This window comes from Cryptomeria japonica, chromosome 3, assembly GCF_030272615.1.
Source record: "Cryptomeria japonica chromosome 3, Sugi_1.0, whole genome shotgun sequence".
Taxonomy (NCBI): Eukaryota; Viridiplantae; Streptophyta; class Pinopsida; order Cupressales; family Cupressaceae; genus Cryptomeria; species Cryptomeria japonica.
This window is the reverse complement of record NC_081407.1, coordinates 220,300,603-220,321,629: the sequence shown is the minus strand read 5'-3', so window position 1 is coordinate 220,321,629 and position 21,027 is coordinate 220,300,603.

Below are 21,027 nucleotides of genomic sequence, written 5' to 3'. Positions count from 1 at the left end.
CTCTCCAAACTTGTTGTTTTTGATTGTTTCTTGTTAACACCATTGAATAATACATTTTATAGAGATTATAACCCTTGTGAGACATCACAAAGGGACACCAAAATCTTCTCTTTCATTTTCCTTCAATTGTCTTTTGGAGTTCCTTTGTATTTGCTTGAAATTCCTCACCAAATGCTTCCAAATATGAAACCCAAGTTTTTCGCCCTATATCCAATGAATTGATGTAAATAAATTTTAAAAATGAACAAAAAACAAGAACCAAGTTGTTCTCTTTGGGAAATTGAAGAGTCTTCAATTATTTTCTAAAAATCTCACAACATTTTTTGTTCGTTTAGGTACCCTAATTGGAAGAATAAGTTAAGAATCAAATGCCAAAGGTTATATTCTTTATGAAAACTTTTGTAGGAATCCAAATTGAGTAAATTAATTCATTGCGAATTTACAAATACCAATTAATCCCTTCAACCTTTGAAACCTTGAAATTATGCAATATAATACTTTAAAAATCACATAAAACATCTTGTTTGCCTTCGATTTTTCAAATGAAAGTCAAGAATTGTCAAATGAATATCTTATCCTTTCAACACTCCACAATATCCTCTTGAATCTCCAACCTACACCAACAATGAAAATCTTGAACATAAAAAGATAAATTAGATTTTTGGTGATGTAGGATTGCTTATGAGCCCAAATGTTCCTGCATTAGACACACTAATTAAGAAGTTTGTGAGAATAGGCTCACAAAATGGAGTTGGATAGTAGAACTATCCTTTTAGGTTGTGAACAACTCATAACAAACTCCTTCATTGTATTATGATAATACAAACACTTCTTCATTTGCCTCCTCCAACGTCTAGTTGGAACATTCACCATCCTTCTCCACTATATATTCTCTTCACTCCTCTTCCTTGACATGGAATGTACTCCAACATAATTTGACCTTATCTGACAACTAAAATTATTACACTTATCTTCTCTCATGGGATACAACCCACCATATTTTGGCCACCTGCACCAACATGTATCAACTTTATTCTCTACAACACCATACATCTATTTCTCTACATATAGATCAACACTAATAAAATCCATATTTATATTCACCACATCATGCTTCTTAACATACAAATAATCTTTCATAAATTCAATTGAGTATGGTTTTACCTCTTCCTTTGTTATCACTTCAAAATGAAAAATGTTATGGATTACCTCACTCTCTTTCACTATTGCAACATCTTCTTAACTCTTAGTTGCACTTCCAAATACCTGTATGACCTCCAAATGACTCTCATATACTACTGCACTTTCCTCTTTCTCATAGTCAGCCTCTACAATTTCACTTTTTTTTCTCTTTCTTCATGCCTTTATTAAGACATGATACTGCAATATTTCATTTTCCTCTTCACCTACATACACAAAATCATTTACAAATACATCTTTGTTAGAAAAATAATGGGACTCCCTCATACGCATGTTTTTCTCTTCACTTCTCTTTTTTATTGATGGTCTATTATTCCTAAAGACTCTTATCATACCATCATTTTGTTCATTCTATCCATTTACATCCTTTCTCTCTTGATAAGGACTAAAATTCCTAAGGGGTTGCCCAAAACCAACCCCAAAAGCTTCCTCTTTTCATCTTCACATACAATTTCCAACTAGCAATGAAACTCACATTCACACCTATCCTCTACCCAACAAAGATTTTTAGAAGACACACCTCTCACTTCCTCTACCCATTCTCTCTTAATGGAGGAACTATGTGCACCTTCTACCTAGCTTCAAACACTGTTGGAGAAAAATAGACATGCTCTCATACAAATTTCATCCAAACCATGGTCTTGGTGTAAATTGCCTCACATTTGGGAATCCATCTACACACTCAAGATCTCTAGCTCTGATACCATTTAATGCAATCAAGATTAGGGGGTCTTATCAAACTACCCAATCTTATAGCATTAATATCCCATCCAAAACCCTATATGGAATCAAAATATAAAACTTATCCTTATTTCAACCTTCATATATACTTTTATACAATAAAATTCCTCGATAACAATAAAATCTATGAAGGATTTCAACAAAATACAAGATTCATAAATTTTACAATGTTTCCAGGCACTTCATGCCTATAAGCCTTCAAGTCTTCATGCATTCACTCCTCATTATAATTATAATATACTTCTTCATGTTATAGCTCTCATGGCTATCTTGATAATCACAAACACACCTACAAATCCTTCTCTCTCCTTCTATCTTTCGTCTCTTAGCAAACTGATGTAGCCATGACCCAAATGACCCTCAAGGAGAACAATCTGGATCATGTAGCAAGAGTAACACACCAAAAGAAAAAACACATAATGAATAAAATGTGAAATCAGACATCCACAATATCATAGATTCATTACAAACTAGCCGACAACATGTGGGTAAACATGCAAGCTTACAAGCCTTATTACAGAATATATTCTAGAATACAATTTGATGCCCTCCTAAATGGCACAAGGTTAGTCTAAGATCAAAGAACACAAAACAACAAAAACATTAGTGTTAGTCAATCTAAAACTAAACATATGAAGGCATACCAAAAGAGACACAAAGAGACATGCTAATATATCTAATAAGTAGAACAAAGATCATGAGACATCTCCAACTGTCTCATAGCATGGCCTTAGCTTCTTCTCCCTTGTTCCTCTCCTCTCCAAGTTCCAAAATAGTGTAGCTCTCAGCAGCTTTTTGCACTATGGATGCTTATGGAGGATTGAGATTGTAGTATAGCTCTAAATGTGAAATAAAAAGCTAATACTAATGCTAAAATGATGTATTTTAACCAAAAAGACAAGATGTTAGATTGCTTATGCTAAAATGCTCTCTAAAATGTCTATAGCTTAGATGCATACAAGTTTTCAGGATCTGGATTATGAAGGAATGGGCTCTATTTATAGGAAAAATGGAGCAATGGATGGCCAAGATTGAAGGGTTTAATCAAGGGTCAAGCTTGAAAGTTGGGGATCCATGTGCACAATTTGTACCAATGAAATGGTGGCAAGTGTCAACATAGGGTTGGGTTGAAAGAAGGGGTTGGAGGCATTGAATGCCTGAGAAGACCTCATGGTTATCTAAAGGCTAAGGGTCAAGCCTAAATTAAGATTACTCACTGGATTAGGAATTAATCCAAGAATAAAACCTTTGTGCAAATGATTAAGAGATAATCATGGTCAAAGCTTTAAAGGCTTGATGAGACCTTTGGGTTGGATAGAGGTTGAGTCAAAACAAATGTTTTAACCATGTGGGAGGGTTGAATTAACCATTAATGGTTATTGGAGACTTTGGGGATTAAGTGGTTGAAGGTTGAAAGCCTTTAATGGTTATCAAAGACTTTTAGACTTTGAGAAGTGACTCCATTTTGCTTAGGAATGTGACAATATTTAGGGGATGGTTTAGGCTAATTAGGAAGGGGTTAGAAGAATCTAGAAGGGGATTAGATTTTACAAGTGGATTTGGTGGGTGAGGGAAAATAGGATTTTTTAAAAAAATAAAAATTCATTTATTTCAAAATGTGTGCGAGTTGCATTTGTAGGAAAATGCAAGTGGGGTGGGGATAATGATTTAAATAAATGTTTTATTTAATTTATTTAAAAGAGGAAAAGGGGATTTTATTAAATAAATAGATTTTATTTATTTAATTGATTGGAATTGGATTTAATGAATTAATTAAAATAAATTGAATAATTTATTTAATTAATAGAAGAATGTTTGGAGATGAATTAATTAAATATTAATTTAATTAACTGGTGGCTAGTAGATTTTTAATCAAATAAATAGTGAAATATTCATTTAATTAAAATGGACAGATTTATGTGACTACATTTGCCCCTCTTTGAGACGGTGCAATTTATCGCATCGTTTCAAAGAAAGAAAAACTGGTGTGAAGAAATGCCCCATAAAATGTAAATTTAATGGGTGGTATGCCCCCTCGAGAGATGGGCTGACTTTTTTTGAAAAATCGGGTGATCTCTCGAAAAAGAATGAAAAGTGGAGGGGAGGTAGAATAGAAGAAATTAGAACTAATGATGAAAGAATGGGAGAAAATGGAGTGAATATGAAGAAACAACAAGCCAGCGAGTACCCTGAGGTCATGCAAGAGATACATAGTAGATGTAGTGTGGGGTTTGGATTGATGCTATACAATTGATCAAAATTGGTTGAACAATCTGGTGCAATCGGTTTAATTGCCCCGGTCAAGTCAAAGCATGACAGTTGATGCCAGTTGTTTGCTTGGACAAGATAAAGTCTGAGTAAGTGAATCAAAGTGACCTGATGTGACTTAGACAATTGATGTAATTGCCCGATGAAGTCAAGGTATATGAAGCAAAATACTCGTTGAGACGTAGACAATTGATGTAATTGTCTGTTGGATTGTGTTTGATTGGTTGATCAATTGATAGTGTGTGCATGTGATGGATGGTTGTGGGGAATCATGGCAGCCCCGTTGAGACTAGGCCATTATGATAAATGCCTGATGTAGTCTAGGATTACCATGATCGATTACCTATTGAGACCCGAAGATACTTGATCAGAGTATCTGTTGATAGTCTAGGTGTGTGTGAGTTGATGTACCTGTACAGACAGAGTAACTTGCTTAATTTTTTTGGATGAGTGAGGATGGGAAGCGATGAAGGGATTAGGATGATGTTGATGATCAAGATAGGGAGGGTGAGGGGGGATTTGATGTTAGATAGAAGATATGGAGGATTAGGACTGAGTCCTATGGAAGAAGAGGAGTAAAATAGAGTATGCATTATTATGACTATGTATGCATGATATGCAGCTATTATGAATGTATGGATGGGTGGAATGCAACGAAATGCAATATATATAGATGAGATGAGATGACGATCCATAGTGCTCTATTTTCATCATTGAGCTTTAAAATGTTGGAAGAGAATACAAGCATCTTGACATAATGATTCAAGATGACTTGCGTATTCCTTTCATGGATTTTATATAGCAAGTTAATACAAGCAACTTGATATAATGGATCAAGTTGACCAGAGTATTGCTTGCGGAACAGACAAGGATTATCTCCTTTCATGCATGACTTGGATCGTCCTCCTTGATCTTAGGCTGATCATATCCTGAGACAAGTGCATACCATACTAAGAAATAAAAACCGTTATCCAATTTGGATGAGGAGGAACCAAAGAAGGAGCATTGTACCTGCAAACAAACAGTATATACATAAAGAATAAAGAATAAGGATCCTTGGTAATGGTTCATGTCCATATGGTCGAGGTATACGCTGTAGTCAGCAAGTCGTAGTGATCTATGACTGCATTTTGCACAAGATCACGTAGCTTGGTGAACTTCCCACGTAGACACCATTAGTACATGCCCCAGAACTTCATCGGAAATGATGTGCAAATGATACAAAACAATGCTAAAAGATGCTGATACAGATAAACAAACGATTGTACTCACAAATCAACCAAGTATTTGATAGCTTAACATAATTTTCTTGTCAAAGAAAACGTCACTTTGTCTTTGTTTTGATAAGGAAGGATGCATCCTTGTTTAAAAGACAGTTTGATTGTTGATGTTGATTGTGTGGTTTGATTTGATAAATGGTCGTCATGTGAGTATTTTGTTAATGTTTGTTTTGTATCTATGCGAATGAGTATGTACAATGTGTTGCCATGTTTTTGTGGGATTTTCGATGGTTTTTCGATGTTTTTGGATTTTGTGGAATGATTTTGAATGTTTGTTTGGATTTTGATGAGACATTTTTTAATGTTTTTGTTATTTTGATGATTGCTCGAATGAAGAACGTAATGACACATAAGACAATGTAGAATCCACTTCCATCACTAGGATAAGGGTATTGCCCCCAGTTTGTAGACCTGACTATGAAAAGGTGGGATACTAGACGCATGGAGTACTTTCTTAATTGCAGATCAAATATCAAGCCATGGTTGGGATGGATGAATGTGTGTGTGCATGAATGTGATTGCAACGAGCCGGAAAGATACTGGAGCCATTGCCTTCATGAGTGGCGCCTGTTTGCCAGGTTTTTCACCATCGCACTTACCCAAGGTGCCACCGGAGTGGTTGTTCACCATTTGGATGCATGATTTTTTCTTTACTTTTTTGAATGTTTTTGTATTTTCTTCAGGACATTTTCTAAATGTTTTGGGTATTTTTCTGATATGCAGGGGAGCCTGATGCTCTGTACACCTTAAGTATAAAACCGTTTGAGGTGCATGCTATTGATTGGATCTGCGAGCGGTTCTCCTTCTGATGTAGCCAACTGATATGCCCCGGACCTGAATACAGTAGTGACAACATATGGGCCCAGCCAGTTTGATTCAAACTTGCCTTGATGTTCTCTGTTTGGTTGGTTGCGAGGATTTTCACGAAGAACAAGATCACCTACCTCAAATGTATGAGATCTAACTCGGTGATTGTAGCTTCTACTCATGCGTTGCTGATAGGCTTTTAGGTGATTGTATGCAGCTTGTCGCTTCTCATCTAGTAACTCTAAGTCCTGAAGACGGGATACTCTGTATGCTTCATCATCGATGAGATTGTGCAATGAAACCTGTAAGGATGGTATCTTGACCTCAATAGGTAAGATAGCTTCAGCACCATAGACCAATGAGTAGGGAGTTGCGCCTGTAGGGGTCCAAATGCTAGTTCGATATGCCCATAGCACTGGATTCAATTGAACATGCCAATCACGACCAGCATCATTGATTGTCTTCTTTAGGATTCTCAATATGTTTTTATTGGATGCTTCGGCCTGACCATTGCCTTGTGGGTAATAGGGAGTGGAAAAGCGGTGTTGGATATGAAACTTCTCACAAAGCTCACGGACATCCTAATTTTTGAAAGGAAGACCGTTATCTGTGACAATGGACATGGGCACACCATACCGGCAGATGATGTAGTTGAGGATGAATGAGGCGATCTGCTTGCCGGTGACTTGGGTAAGTGGAACAGCTTCGATCCACTTGGTGAAATATTCGGTGGCGGTAATAATGAATTTATGGCCATTAGATGAAGATGGATGGATTTTACCCACAAGGTCAAGGCCCCATTGACAAAAAGGCCATGGTGTTGTGATTGGTTGCAGTTCCTGTGCTGGTGCATGTATCAGGTCACCGTGAACTTGACATTTCTTGCATTTCCTGACAAAGTAGTAGGAATCCTTTTCCATAGATGGCCAATAGTATCCAACTCGCATGAGTTTCTTGGCCAGTGACGGACCACTTGAGTGAGTTCCGCAAATTCCTTCATGTACCTCTTCCAAAGCCTTTGTTATCTCATCTTGTTCCAGACATCGAAGGAGAGTACCATCAAGACCACGTCGGTATAGGGTTTTGGTAATAATGGTATATCGAGCAGTTTGGCGAATGAAGGTTTTACGTTGGTTATTTGATTGGTTGGGAGGAAGGGTGTGATCACGGAGATAGGTGTAGAACTCACCATACCATGGGGATTCAGAACCGACAAGGAGACATATCATCTCGGATTCGGGGATATCATAAGCGAGGATCCAAAGCTGTTCTACCAAGAACTCGTAGCGTGTTGAATTCTGTGGAAGATCTAGTAGAGATGCGATGGTAGCCATAGCGTCAGCAGCTCGATTCTGATCTCTTGGTATCTGTTCAAAGGTGATAGTAATAAATGATGTCTTTAGCTTGTCCACCATTTGCTTGTATGGCAGGAGTTTATCATCCTTAGTCTGATACTCATCTGTTGCTTGTTGAATGACCAATTGGGAGTCGCCATATACTTGCAGTTCTTGTAATTTCCATTGTATGGCTAATCTGAGTCCCGTGATCAAGGCCTCATACTCTGCTATGTTGTTTGTGCATGGAAATGTGAGCCTGTAAGACTTCGGGATGCTGTCACCTTGAGGTGTGATAAATAGAACGCCTGCCCCCGAGCCGTGCCTAGTGTATGAACCATCAAAATATAGTTTCCATGGTTGTGCTGTTGTGATCATGAATATCTCTTCATCTGGAAAATTGGAAATGAGAGGATGATCGCCTATGAGTGGTGCATCGGCCAACTAATCTGCAATAACTTGACCTTTTATAGCTTTACGGTCCACGTACTCAATGTCAAATTCACTTAGAATCATCACCCATTTGGCCAAGTGGCCTGTCAATGCTACTTTACCGAGTAAGTACTTGAGTGGATCAATCTTTGCAATGAGTTGTACCTTGTGCGTCAACAGATAGTGCCGCAATTTAGTGGCTGCCAGGATTACTGCTAGGCAAGCTCGCTCAATAGGTGTGTAATTGAGTTCATAGCCAACCAGTGTGCGAGAGATGTAGTATACAGCACACTCTTTGCCTTCTGCATTATGTTGTGCCAGTAGTACACCCAATGCTGTACTTGTTGCTGAGATATAAAGTAAGAACGGTCTACTTGGATCTGGTGGCATCAACTATGGTGGATTCATGAGATAGTCTTTAAGTGCCTGAAATGCTTGTTGGCATTTGTCATCCCACTGAAAGCGGATATTTTTGTGTAGCAGGTGTGTGAATGGGTGACACTTATCAGCCAATTGTGCAATGAATCTGCGGATGGATTGAAGTCGTCCTTGTAGTGTCCTTAGCTGACTGATATTCCTTGGTGGTGGCATGTCCATGATTGCCTTAACCTTTGCTGGATCGACCTCAATGCCTTTGCTTGAGACAATGTATCCTAGAAGCTTCCCGGAAGTCACTCCAAAGACACATTTCTTTGGGTTGATTCGAACATGGTATTGTTCCAGTCTATCAAAGATTTTATCTAAGATGTGTAGATGTCCTTCTCTAGTGAGTGATTTTGCTAGTAAATCATCCACATAATCTTCCATCATAGTATGCATCATGTCATGGAAGATGGTGGTCATTGCTCATTGATAGGTCGCTCCTGCATTCTTTAGACCAAAAGGCATTACATTCCAGCAGTATGTGCCCCATGGACATGTGAAGGCTGTCTTATGTTGGTCCTCTGGTGCGATCTTTATTTGATTGTACCTTGAAAAGCCATCCATGAGTGAAAGCATGGCATGTCCTGCTGTCAAATCTACTATGATGTCGATATTTGGTAAAGGGAAGTCATCCTTAGGACATGCCTTATTCAGATCTCTGAAGTCTGTACAAATGCGGATGCCCCCTTTTGGTTTGCCAACTGGCACAATGTTGGAGATCCATTCTGCATAATCAATTGGTCTAATGAAACCAACATCCAGGAGTTTCTTGAGTTCTGTTTTGACTAGCACGGCAATCTGAGGATGCATCTTACGAAGCTTCTGCTTGATAGGTTTGGCTCCTTTTGCTACTGTGAGATGATGCATGACTAAATCAGGATCAAGCCCAGGCATGTCTGCATATGACCATGCAAAGTTGATCTGACGCTACTGGAAGAACTCTATAAATTGAGGCTGTTCCTCTGGAGTGAGAAGAGATGCCAGATGTATGATATGAGGGTTTTCAGGAGTCCCCACATTGTATTCTTTGGTTTCCTCGATAAGAATCGTTGATCGTTCCTGTTGTGTACTAGCAGGGAGAATGTCAAACCCTTCATCCTCAGGTGCCTCAGAGAGGTTTTCACCGTTGGATACGCTCTTTCTTTTTACTTTTGTTGGATCAAATAGTGCCACAGTGTGGTTTTCACTGGAAGATCCATGTTTTAATGTTATATTTTTGTAGCTGAAGGGTATGGCATCCGCCCCGAAGTATGCTGCGCTATTAAGTTCAATGGCGAATCCAGCTTTGTGATCCCCGCTTAGTAGATTATCCCTTAATTCCAAAAAGTCAATGATAACCTCATCATTTTGGAAGAGGTCAAGACATGGGGGATTTGGTTGGTTCCATTCGATGAGTTCAGGGTGGATAATGGGCATTACTTCATCGATTAAGTTAAGTGCGGGAGATGTATCAGTGAGGGTTAAGACAGTGTGGTGAAGGTCATTGATGGTACTCTCCCTGTCAGAATCAAGCGTAGGATGAGACGTAGGGTCTGTGGAAGATGTTTCCAGCTCAGGTATCCAAGTGGTCTTTATCTGTGCTTCTCCGTAAACAGGGATGTCTTTGCGTGGCGGAGGTGGTGATGTGTCTTCATCATCTGAAGTGTTAAGCTGCACAGAATCAAATTCCCACTCATGTGAGTCGGTCTCTGAATCACTTTCCAGCATCCGATTGCTATACCACACTGGGATGTCGTTAGAGTTGAATACTGCAGGCGTAATTGGTTTATGTACCTTTGTAGTGATCGGTGCTGCAGGAACTATGATGGGGATTAAAGGATTTGTTACTGGAAGTATCGGCAGTGTTGATTTAGTGGCTTCTATTGGAATGGCTAGTGCCATAGATGCTGCTGCGGGTGCTGATACAGTTGTTGCTACAAATGGTGTTGCTGATGGGATTACTGGTTCGTTTGGTGGGATGGTTGGTACTGTAGATGGTTGCGGTGGGTTTGTGAGCCTCGATGGGGCAGTGGGGATAGTTTTTGATGGTGCTTTGATTATGAAAGGTGTCCTCTTTGCAGTAGGTGGGCAAAATGGTTTGTTGGGTTTGCCTTTGAATCTGAGTTTAGGAAGGACTTCTTTTTCAAAGCCTAGGCCTGTATTACCTTTGGGCTTGAACTCTGGCAGTAGCGGTTCATGTCGTCCTTGTTTGCAGGATCCCAAAGCACTCTGACCATCATACCCCATTCTTTGCATAATGAGGAGGCCTTTGCCATATTGTTCCGTAGGAAGTATAACTTGCGGTTTTTCGGTGGTGATGGGATCTTTATAGATCCATTCCGCTAGGTCCTCATCTTGTGTCTCTTCCTCTTGACTCTTTCCAAGGGTGAAAGGCGTCAAGGCACATGCAGGCGTGATTAGTGGTTTTTGGAGTAACTGTTGTGGTTTACCATGTGTTCTAGGAGAAGTGGGCATTTGTCCCACACAAAAGAGCTGACTCAAGTTATATTCCCCGGGACCTTCCTCTGCGACTTTCATTTTAAGCTTTTCTTGCTTGGGTATAGGAGTTTTTGAACTGGCAAGAGAGACGGGATTTACATATGATGTTGAGGAAATGGCTTCCCTATTATTAGGAATAGTAATCTCTGGTTGATGGCTGATATTATGGCAAAACGCAAAGGGATTTGCATCACCCAGGATTGTGATCTCTGCACCGTTATGTGGGAACTTGATACATTGATGATAGGTAGATGGAACGGCTTGCATGGCATGTATCCAAGGTCTCCCTAATAATAGATTATATGGCAGAGGAAGGTCCAGAACCTGACAGATGATGTGCTTTACCACAGGGCCCACTCGGATTGGTAGTACCACAGCTCCTTTGGATGAACGCTCTACATCATCATAGGCATTGATGGTGATCTTCTTGTGAGGATCCACTGATTCTATTGCATATCCCAATGCTGTGACCAACTGTAGTGTACAAATGTTTAGGCCTGCTCCATTATCTATCAAGACTCGCTTGATCCTGTGTTGGTTGATAAAGCCTTCAATGTGTAGCAAAGCGTTATGAGGTTGTTGGAACGAAGAGTTGTCACTTTCGGAAAAAGTGAGACAAGGTGATGACTTTAGATTCCCAACCATGGCTTGAAATTGGTCTGTATTTAGGTTTGCAGGGACTGACGCCTCCTGGAGTGCTTGATCCAAGATAGTTTTATGAGATGGTGATAGGCGTAATAGCTCTAAAATGGATATGAGCGCAGGGGTTTTGTCTAATTGTTCCACAAGATTGTACTGCTTTGGGATGGAGGTGGTGCCTTGTGGAGCTGCCTTGATGGTAACTTTGCCGCGGCGCGTAACAACATTGCAATTTGAGTTGGGATTTTTGAAGGTTATTGTTGCAACTTGTTCATTGGCATCATACAGATGATTGATAGTGTAATTATACGCAGCTTGCGTATAATCAGTGATATCAGGACCTCGTCTAGAAGTGGAAGGACCCCTTTGATCTTGTGATGGAAGTGGATTTTTGAACATCAGATGATCATTATTTGTTGTTTTTGGGTCATGTCCTTCAATCTCAATTTCTCCTCGATCAATAAGATCTTGAATGAGATCTTTCAATCGGTGACAATTACTTGTCTTGTGTCCTCTTCCTTGATGGAACTCATAGTGTTCAGTATCTCTCCACCATGCTGGTTTGACTTGAGGCTCATAGTTCAATAGCTTAGGTAGAGTGATCAAATTCTGAGAAATGAGTTGTCGCATCACTGTTTCAATGGGTTCCCCTAAGGGAGTGTATGTGCGTTTTTGTTTATGTGGACGAGGTCTTGGTTCATCATGAGATGTGATGCGACTTTGATTGGAAGGAACATTTGTGTTATTCTGTGGTGGAGGATTTTGTCCTGCAAATCGAACCACAGGTTGTGCATTTTGGATAGTCCGAGCATCCACAACCCCATCGTTGACGATATTCTTATTCTTGTTCCAGAAGTTCGGTTTATCACTATTGAAGCGCGGGCGAGGACCATCTTTTGGTTCATTAAAGATTTTGATGAGTCCTTTTTTGATGAGTGCCCTTTCACATTTTATACCCTTGGTGATCATATCGTTAAAAGAGTCTGTGTCTTTGACATCCAGGTGAAATTCCATTTCTTCGTTTAAGTTGGAAATGAAAATTTCCACTAGTTCTCGTTCAGGTAACTGAAGAGAACGTCTGCTAGACATTTGACGCCATCGTTGCAGGAATACTGAGAATAGTTCACTTGGTTTTTGTTTGGTGTTGCACAGATCAGCCATGGTGATGTCGCGTTCAATGTTATAAGAGTAATGAGATAGGAACTTCTGGATGAGTTCCTCAAATGTTCTAATGCCACCTGGTAGTCGGGAAAACCATGATGTGGTTGTTCGTCCCAAGCTTTGGGGAAAAAGGCGCATTAGGTATGTGTCTTCATATGCCACTTCGAGGCAAGCAGAATGAAATTCTCAGACATGATCACGGGGATCCCCCTTTCCTCTATATTTTTCAAATTTGGGTGTTTCAAACCCACGTGGAAAGGGTGGCATATAAAGATTCCTATCAAAAGGATAGGGACAAATGTCGTTAAGTGAGAATTGATTGGTCTTAACACCACTATGAAGTTGTTGGGCGAGATTCTCGACTTCTTGCCGCAACATCTCCATTTCATTTGGAGGAGGAGGTGGTGGGTTACCTCGAGGAATGTTATATCTGGTGTGATTTCTACCTCTTTCCTCCTCACGGCGACTTTGTCTTTCTGATGCTTGTCTTATTTGGGCAAGATCAAAGTCAGAGGGAAGTTTGGCTCCTTCTTGAGTGAGTTTTAAGAAGTGAGCATCCGCATTGCTCCTTAGTATTTCATCAAATAATCTGTTAAAATGAGGGTTATGCTGAACCCTTTCGATTGTTGAAGGAGTAGGAGTACTTGGGTTTTCGTCATTCACATTTCCTCCAAGTGCTTCTTGAAATTCATTGAGGTTGTCCTCTTCTTCCTCAATTTCTATTTCTCGTTGTCTTGATCGCGATCGGGTTTGAGCCATTTTGTTTACAAGTTTTGTTTGAAGTTGATTGAAGATGATGATGAGTTTGAAATGAGAGATTGATGGTTGGTGAATTATGTGGTATGTAGATCTCTAGCACTTTTAAGGTAGATGTAACCGAAATTCCTTCTTCGAATTTGCTTGCTTGTTTTGATAAGATTTGATGTGATAAGGTGTAGAGAAATCTGAGATGTGTTACAGATTGAACTACCTAGTAATGAGAGGATTCACTCATGAACTAGTTTTAACCTACGTAGATGTGTCTCTTAGGATGAGCTTATCCTAGATGTAGAAACAATCTAAAAAGTGATGTGATGTATTTGATTCAAGCAATATCTAAAAAGGAGTTGTGTGACAAGAACCTCTTAATGTTTTGAGAGTTTTGGGATGGATTGATGATGGAATAATGATGTATGAATGAGATGATGGATGTTTTGTTTTCAACTTCAATAAAAACTTTGTGTTACAAATGGAACAAACTCTACTTCTTCCCTTTCAGGTGTTGGTGGCACTTCTCGAGCTGTGTTGTAGGTGATACAGATGTTTGGGAAGAAGTTGGGATTAATCTTTCCTCCTTGATTTTTGTGATAACTCAGAGCTCTATATTGCATAAAAGCTCTGTGGTTCAATGATTTTGAATCAAACTCGTTGGTTTTACCTTGAAGGTATCGACGCATGCGATGTAGAAAGACTCTGTGTGAGACAAAAATTTGTCTATTGAGATAGAAGAATTTCCTTCGTTTGATCAAAGCCTTTGAGCTTAATGGTCTTCTTTTCAAGTTGATATTCTGATGACACTTCTCCTTTCGCAAGATGTGAAGAATGGTCATAAAATTTGACTCTTTGTTGTTGCACTTTGTTGATGTGTTTGGTTGTTTTGAGAAATGTTGGATGAATACTTTGTTTTTGGGAAGTGATTTTCTGATTTTTCTTTGACAAGAAAACAAAGCAAGCACATAAACACAAGAATGTAGCCTCAATAGGCACAAATGAGTATGGGTCTAGATCAACCCAATCCTTGGACTTGTATATGACCCTTCCTTTAGATGTATTTTAAGGTGTATTTCCAAAGCCTGAAGTCGGCTCAATTTGCACTAGGTCTGTAAAACGAACACACTTCAAACACTTTTTATCCCTAAGGTCAAATGGCCAGTTGTGATAAATTTAGCCCACATCTTGATATTTCTTCGACTTTGGTACTACATACCTTATGAATCCCGCCGTGGTAGGTAAGGATGTGATATACTAAGTCTTGCGTGAGCATAACAAATAGATGATCCCTATGATGGGGGAGTCACCACTTTCATCAAGCCACAAGTGACTTTTCAAAAAGGTATGTTTTCTACTCAAGGAAATATGTATGGTGAGTATCTTGGGAGCAAAACCTTCTATGCTCTTGCACTAAATTATATCTCAAATATCCTCAATCAATAGAACGGGTGGGATACTATTTAAAGGTGTTTAGTCATGTTCGATGTTTTTGGACATAAGTTCATTCTGCAGTGACTCACTTAAGAGCCTTGTAACTAGTGGTGGGGCCCATTTGTCCTTTCGGCCAGTTACACTGTAGGAACAGCTATACCCAAGGCTACAGCTTTCGCTCTCACCTGATTTCTATAGCGGCTCGAAGGATTTACCGCTCAAGGTCGTTCCCAAGAGTGATGTGTCTCTTGGCAGGCCTCTCTTAAAAAGATAAAATTTTGAGTGTTACTAACACTTTTCTCTTGCACCTAGGACCACGAAAGCCAAGGGAGAGGATAGTGTGTGTTAGAAATAGGTCCACTCGACTGACCTTTTGCACAAGCGTGCCAAATACGTAAAACACTTGTTCTTTTTAATCCAGCATTTTGCAAAGATGTTTTAACTATTTGGAGATGTTGCTCCAACAGTCATGGTGTTTGTTTTAACTTCAAAGGCAATGTGTTTTGTAATCTAGAATTTGGAAATCCTGGTCAACTTAATGAAAAACACGTTTTGCTTGAAGGAAAATTTGTTTGCAAAAATCAAAATAAGTGGTTTGTAAGTTTTTAACTGCACCAAAATTTGAAGTGTGGCTTGTGATTTTTAGATTTGATGCAAAAAAATGGAATTGTTTGGTTTTAAGCACCAAATAAAGTGTGTTTCCTAACTTGCAAGAAAACAAATGTTTGAAGTTGTTGTTCTTTTTACCTTGCAATAAAGAAAGATGAATTTTCTTTTAGGCACCAAAAACAAGTTTGAGGTTCATTTTATGCACTCCAAAATGAGATGTGAGGTTTATTTTAACTTGTGCAAGAAGGAAAAAATGGATTCTTTTTTAACCAACTTTTGAAAGAAAGTAAAATTTTTTTTAAGGCATCTAAACTAACTCCTTCCCCTGCACAAAAAAAAAATTAGAACCTGCACACAGTCAATGATCAAATGTTAGTGTGGGCTTACACAAGCCTAAGTTCTGATTTTGGTTACAAAGCGACTTGGACAACACTCTGTCGCAATAGCGCTATTCTGCTTTTTAGACAGAAGCGCTAATTTATACAATAGCGCTATTCTGCGCTCGCAGAAGCGCTAATTTATACAGTAGCGCTGAAATAATAGAAAAGTCCGAGAGGGCAAAAGCGCCAGAATAGTTTCAATAGTGCCCAAACTGTGACAAAAGCGCCAGAAGGTAATCAGTAGCGCTAAAACATTTTCAATAGCGCTATTTTAGGGACAATAGTGCTAAAAGAAATTGTTTCGATAGCGCTAGAACGTGTTCATTAGTGCCGAAGCGCGACCTGTGTGGTAGTTTCAACAAGCAAAAATGTTAGTTGTCAAAAAAATAATCAGAAGGTTGCGTGTTCGATTCACGTCGGGTTCACCAAATGATGCCCTCCTAAATGGCACAAGGTTAGTCTAAGATCAAAGAACACAAAACAATAAAAACATTAGTGTTAGTCAATCTAAAACTAAACATATGAAGGCATACCAAAAGAGACACAAAGAGACATGCTAATATATCTAATAAGTAGAACAAAGATCATGAGACATCTCCAACTGCCTCATAGCATGGCCTTAGCTTCTTCTCCCTTGTTCCTCTCCTCTCCAAGTTCCAAAATAGTGTAGCTCTCAGCAGCTTTTTGCACTATGGATGCTTATGGAGGATTGAGATTGTAGTATAGCTCTAAATGTGAAATAAAAAGCTAATACTAATGCTAAAATGATGTATTTTAACTAAAAAGACAAGATGTTAGATTGCTTATGCTAAAATGCTCTCTAAAATGTCTATAGCTTAGATGCATACAAGTTTTCAGGATCTGGATTATGAAGGAATGGGCTCTATTTATAAGAAAAATGGAGCAATGGATGGCCAAGATTGAAGGGTTTAATCAAGGGTCAAGCTTGAAAGTTGGGGATCCATGTGCACAATTTGTACCAATGAAATGGTGGCAAGTGTCAACATAGGGTTGGGTTGAAAGAAGGGGTTGGAGGCATTGAATGCCTGAGAAGACCTCATGGTTATCTAAAGGCTAAGGGTCAAACCTAAATTAAGATTACTCACTGGATTAGGAATTAATCCAAGAATAAAACCTTTGTGCAAATGATTAAGAGATAATCATGGTCAAAGCTTTAAAGGCTTGATGAGACCTTTGGGTTGGATAGAGGTTGAGTCAAAACAAATGTTTTAACCATGTGGGAGGGTTGAATTAACCATTAATGATTATTGGAGACTTTGGGGATTAAGTGGTTGAAGGTTGAAAGCCTTTAATGGTTATCAAAGACTTTTAGACTTTGAGAAGTGACTCCATTTTGCTTAGGAATGTGACAATATTTAGGGGATGGTTTAGGCTAATTAGGAAGGGGTTAGAAGAATCTAGAAGGGGATTAGATTTTACAAGTGGATTTGATGGGTGAGGGAAAATAGGATTTTTAAAAAAAATAAAAATTCATTTATTTCAAAATGTGTGCAAGTTGCATTTGTAGGAAAATGCAAGTGGGGTGGGGATAATGATTTAAATAAATGTTTTATTTAATTTATTTAAAAGAGGAAAAGGGGATTTTATTAAATAAATAGATTTTATTTATTTAATTGATTGGAATTGGATTTAATGAATTAATTAAAATAAATTGAATAATTTATTTAATTAATAGAAGAATGTTTGGAGATGAATTAATTAAATATTAATTTAATTAACTGGTGGCTAGTAGATTTTTAATCAAATAAATAGCGAAATATTCATTTAATTAAAATGGACAGATTTATGTGACTACACAATCCATTTGGACCTCTAGAGGAGTTCAAAATACAAATCATGAATCTAAATCATCATCTATATTCCCTTATCCACCAAAAGATCAAATAAAACAACATATATAGCATCTAGAACACATTCAGGTCAGCCGCAAAAGATTGCATTCTCCAAGATAGGAAAATGAAATGTGTAAAATAGATTGGACCCAAAACATGAAGATCTCCTCCACTAAAGGGAACAACGAAGTGCGGACCACCAAGGAAGGTCAGCCAAGGGCTTAGGAACATAGTATGTGGTGCCAATTAGATCCGCAAGTTGAGAAATTGCTCTGCAAGAGAAGAAATCTCCAACTAGCGTTAAGCTCAAAACGGCTTCAGGAACCAAGAAACAGCCAATCCAGAAGTGATAACTTGCCAGAAAAGGATCCAAATGAATTGGAAATCTAGAATAAGGAATAGGAACACGTATAGAAGCCAAGAATCCAATCCACAATCGAAAAATAAACAGATAACAAAGAATGTCGGAAGAAAAAAAACTGCAACACAAAACGGAAACAAAACTAAAACAAATATCTTGGTTGATGCAAGATTTCTCATTGACCAAGGATGCTCTTGTATCAGACACCCCATGTAGAAAAATATGTTCCATGAGAGGAAGCTCATGAACGCCGAAAAGGATTCGAAATATAGACCCCATGCTCATTTCTAATCCAAATGTCCTCTTTGTCTGCAAAGTTCTTCCTCCTTACTCCTTTCGGTAACTCGGTTGAACTCTCCATCCTCTTTTCCACTTATCCTCTTTTTCCTTGCTTCATATATGCACATTGTCTCTTATTACCACTCTCTTTCTTCTGCAAATCTGCTTTATTTCTTCCACCGAAACTCTTCTTATCTGCCACCACAACTCTGATCTTACTGCCATCCGATACCACCTTGATAATAGATCCATCCACAAGATCCTTCTTCATATCCATACCATCATCCGGTATAACCTTTGCAACCTGCTTGTCAACATTACAACTCTTCACAAGACTCAAATTCTTCACTTCCTTCTCCTTCTCCTTCAAAGAAGACAAAGTGATTTTCTACCCATACTTCTCAATAGTGGTTAGGTTTCTTTTATAATCATAGATAGCTCCTCTATCATATTGCCAAGGTCTACCCAACAAAACATGACAAGCACTCATAGGCAAAACATCACACAAGACCTCATCTTTGTAAGGCCCAATATTAAAATTCACTAAGCACCACTTTCTCACCTCTACCACATGATCATTTTGCAACCAACTCACCTTGTAAGGACAATGGTGCTCAAGCCTCTTCAAACCAAGCTTTTGTACCATGTCCTTTGATACCAAATTTTCAGTACTATCACTATCCACAATAACCTTACAACACTTACCTCCTAATTTGCAAATAGTTTGGAAAAGATTCTTTCTTTGAGTAGATCGGGTTCCTTCTTTGCTCTACTCCATCAAGACTTTTAAGCATAATGGATTCTTCCTGCTCTAATGCTAGCATGCTCTCATCTGAAACTCCAACATCTGGTTCCTCACGTGCCATGAAATTCCTTGCCATTCCTTTGTTACCAGTTCCTTGAGAACACTCATAAGATCTATGTCCAATTTCTCCATACTTGAAACATTTACCCAAGAACTCCATATTGCTACTACCATTCCCTTTTCTTTGTATCTTCTGATCCAGTTCTTTACTCCATTTAGATTTTGGTTCCTCAATAGTTTGCTTCTCCATACTGCCACTCATCTGCCCTTTATATGTTGCATATCTCTCTTTTCCTCTACGGTTATTCTATTGTCTTCTCTTCACTTTATCTTCAACCTTCAAAGCATATTGGTAAGCCTCCTCAACTGTAGAAATCTTCAACATACTCATCTCATCCTGAATGTTAAAGCGAAGTCCAATTATGTATGTAGCCACCTTCTCCCTATCCATCTCTCAATGTCTGAATCTGATCATCACCTTGTAGAACTCTTCAGTATGCTCTTTCACACTCATTTCCTTCTGCTTCAGGTTCTACAACTTCTTCAACAACTCCAACTCATAGTCTCACAGAATGAATTTAGCCTTCAATCTCATGACCATTTGCCTCCACCGGGTGATTTTCATCTCACCGTTCTCCACTCTATCTCTCTGCAACTCTTTCCACCATAAAGCAACATGCCCTTTCAACTTAGTTTGTGCTAACTAGACTCTCAATGGGTCCTTAACATCTTCAAACTCAAAGTAGTCCTCCAATTCTCCAACCCAATCTATCAAGTCTTTTGGATTCAACAAACCCGAAAAAGTTAGAAACCTCAACTTTATGAATTTTACTCACTTGCACCACCGCTCTAAGAAATCTTTCTTCTCCCTCATATGCTGGTCCTTCAACCTCTTTGGTCTCAAGCTCTTCTCCTGCCTCTTCATATTCATCCTCCAATTCTGGATTCCTCTGCAAACTAGCCAATGCATTTCGGATCTCATTCTTGAAATCCTCCATCATTTGCTTTACCCTCCTAGGGTTCATCCTCCTTGGTGGTATCTCCTCCCTTTGCTTCGATGCAACTGTCTCAACTTGACGAACTAACTACAAGGTTTCAATTGCCTCTCTGTCGATGATCTTTTGAACACACTTGCAGCCTACCTCAAATCAGTGATCTGTTCACCCTAAGGAATGCCTCAAGGGTCACAACCAGCTCCGATACAACCTGACGCAACCATGACTCAAAGGGCCCTAAAGGAGAACAATTTGAATCATGCAAAAAGAGTAACACAATGGAAGGAACAACACAAAATGAAGAAAATGCAAAATCAGACATCCACAATATCATAGATTCATTACAAAGTAGTCGACAACATGCGGGCAAACATGCAGACTTACAGGCCTTATCACAGAATATATTCTAGAACATAATCCATCCAGACCTCTAGAGGAGTTCAAATTACAAATCACGAATCTAAATCATCATCTATCTTCCTGTATCTGCCAAAGGATCAAAGACAACAACATATATAACTCTGGAACACATCCAGGTTGGCCATAAAAGATTATATTCTCTAAGACATGAAAATGAAATGTGTAAAATAGGTCGAGCCCAAAATGTGAAGATCTCCTCCACCAAAGGCAACAACGAAGTGCGGACCACCAAGGAAGGTCAACCAAGGGCCTAGGAACATCGTGCGTGGTGCCAATTAGATCCGCAAGTTGAGAAATCTCTCTACAAGAGAAGAAATCTCCAAGCCGTTAAGCTCAAAATTGCTCTGGGAACCAAGAAACAACCAATCCGGAAGCGATAAC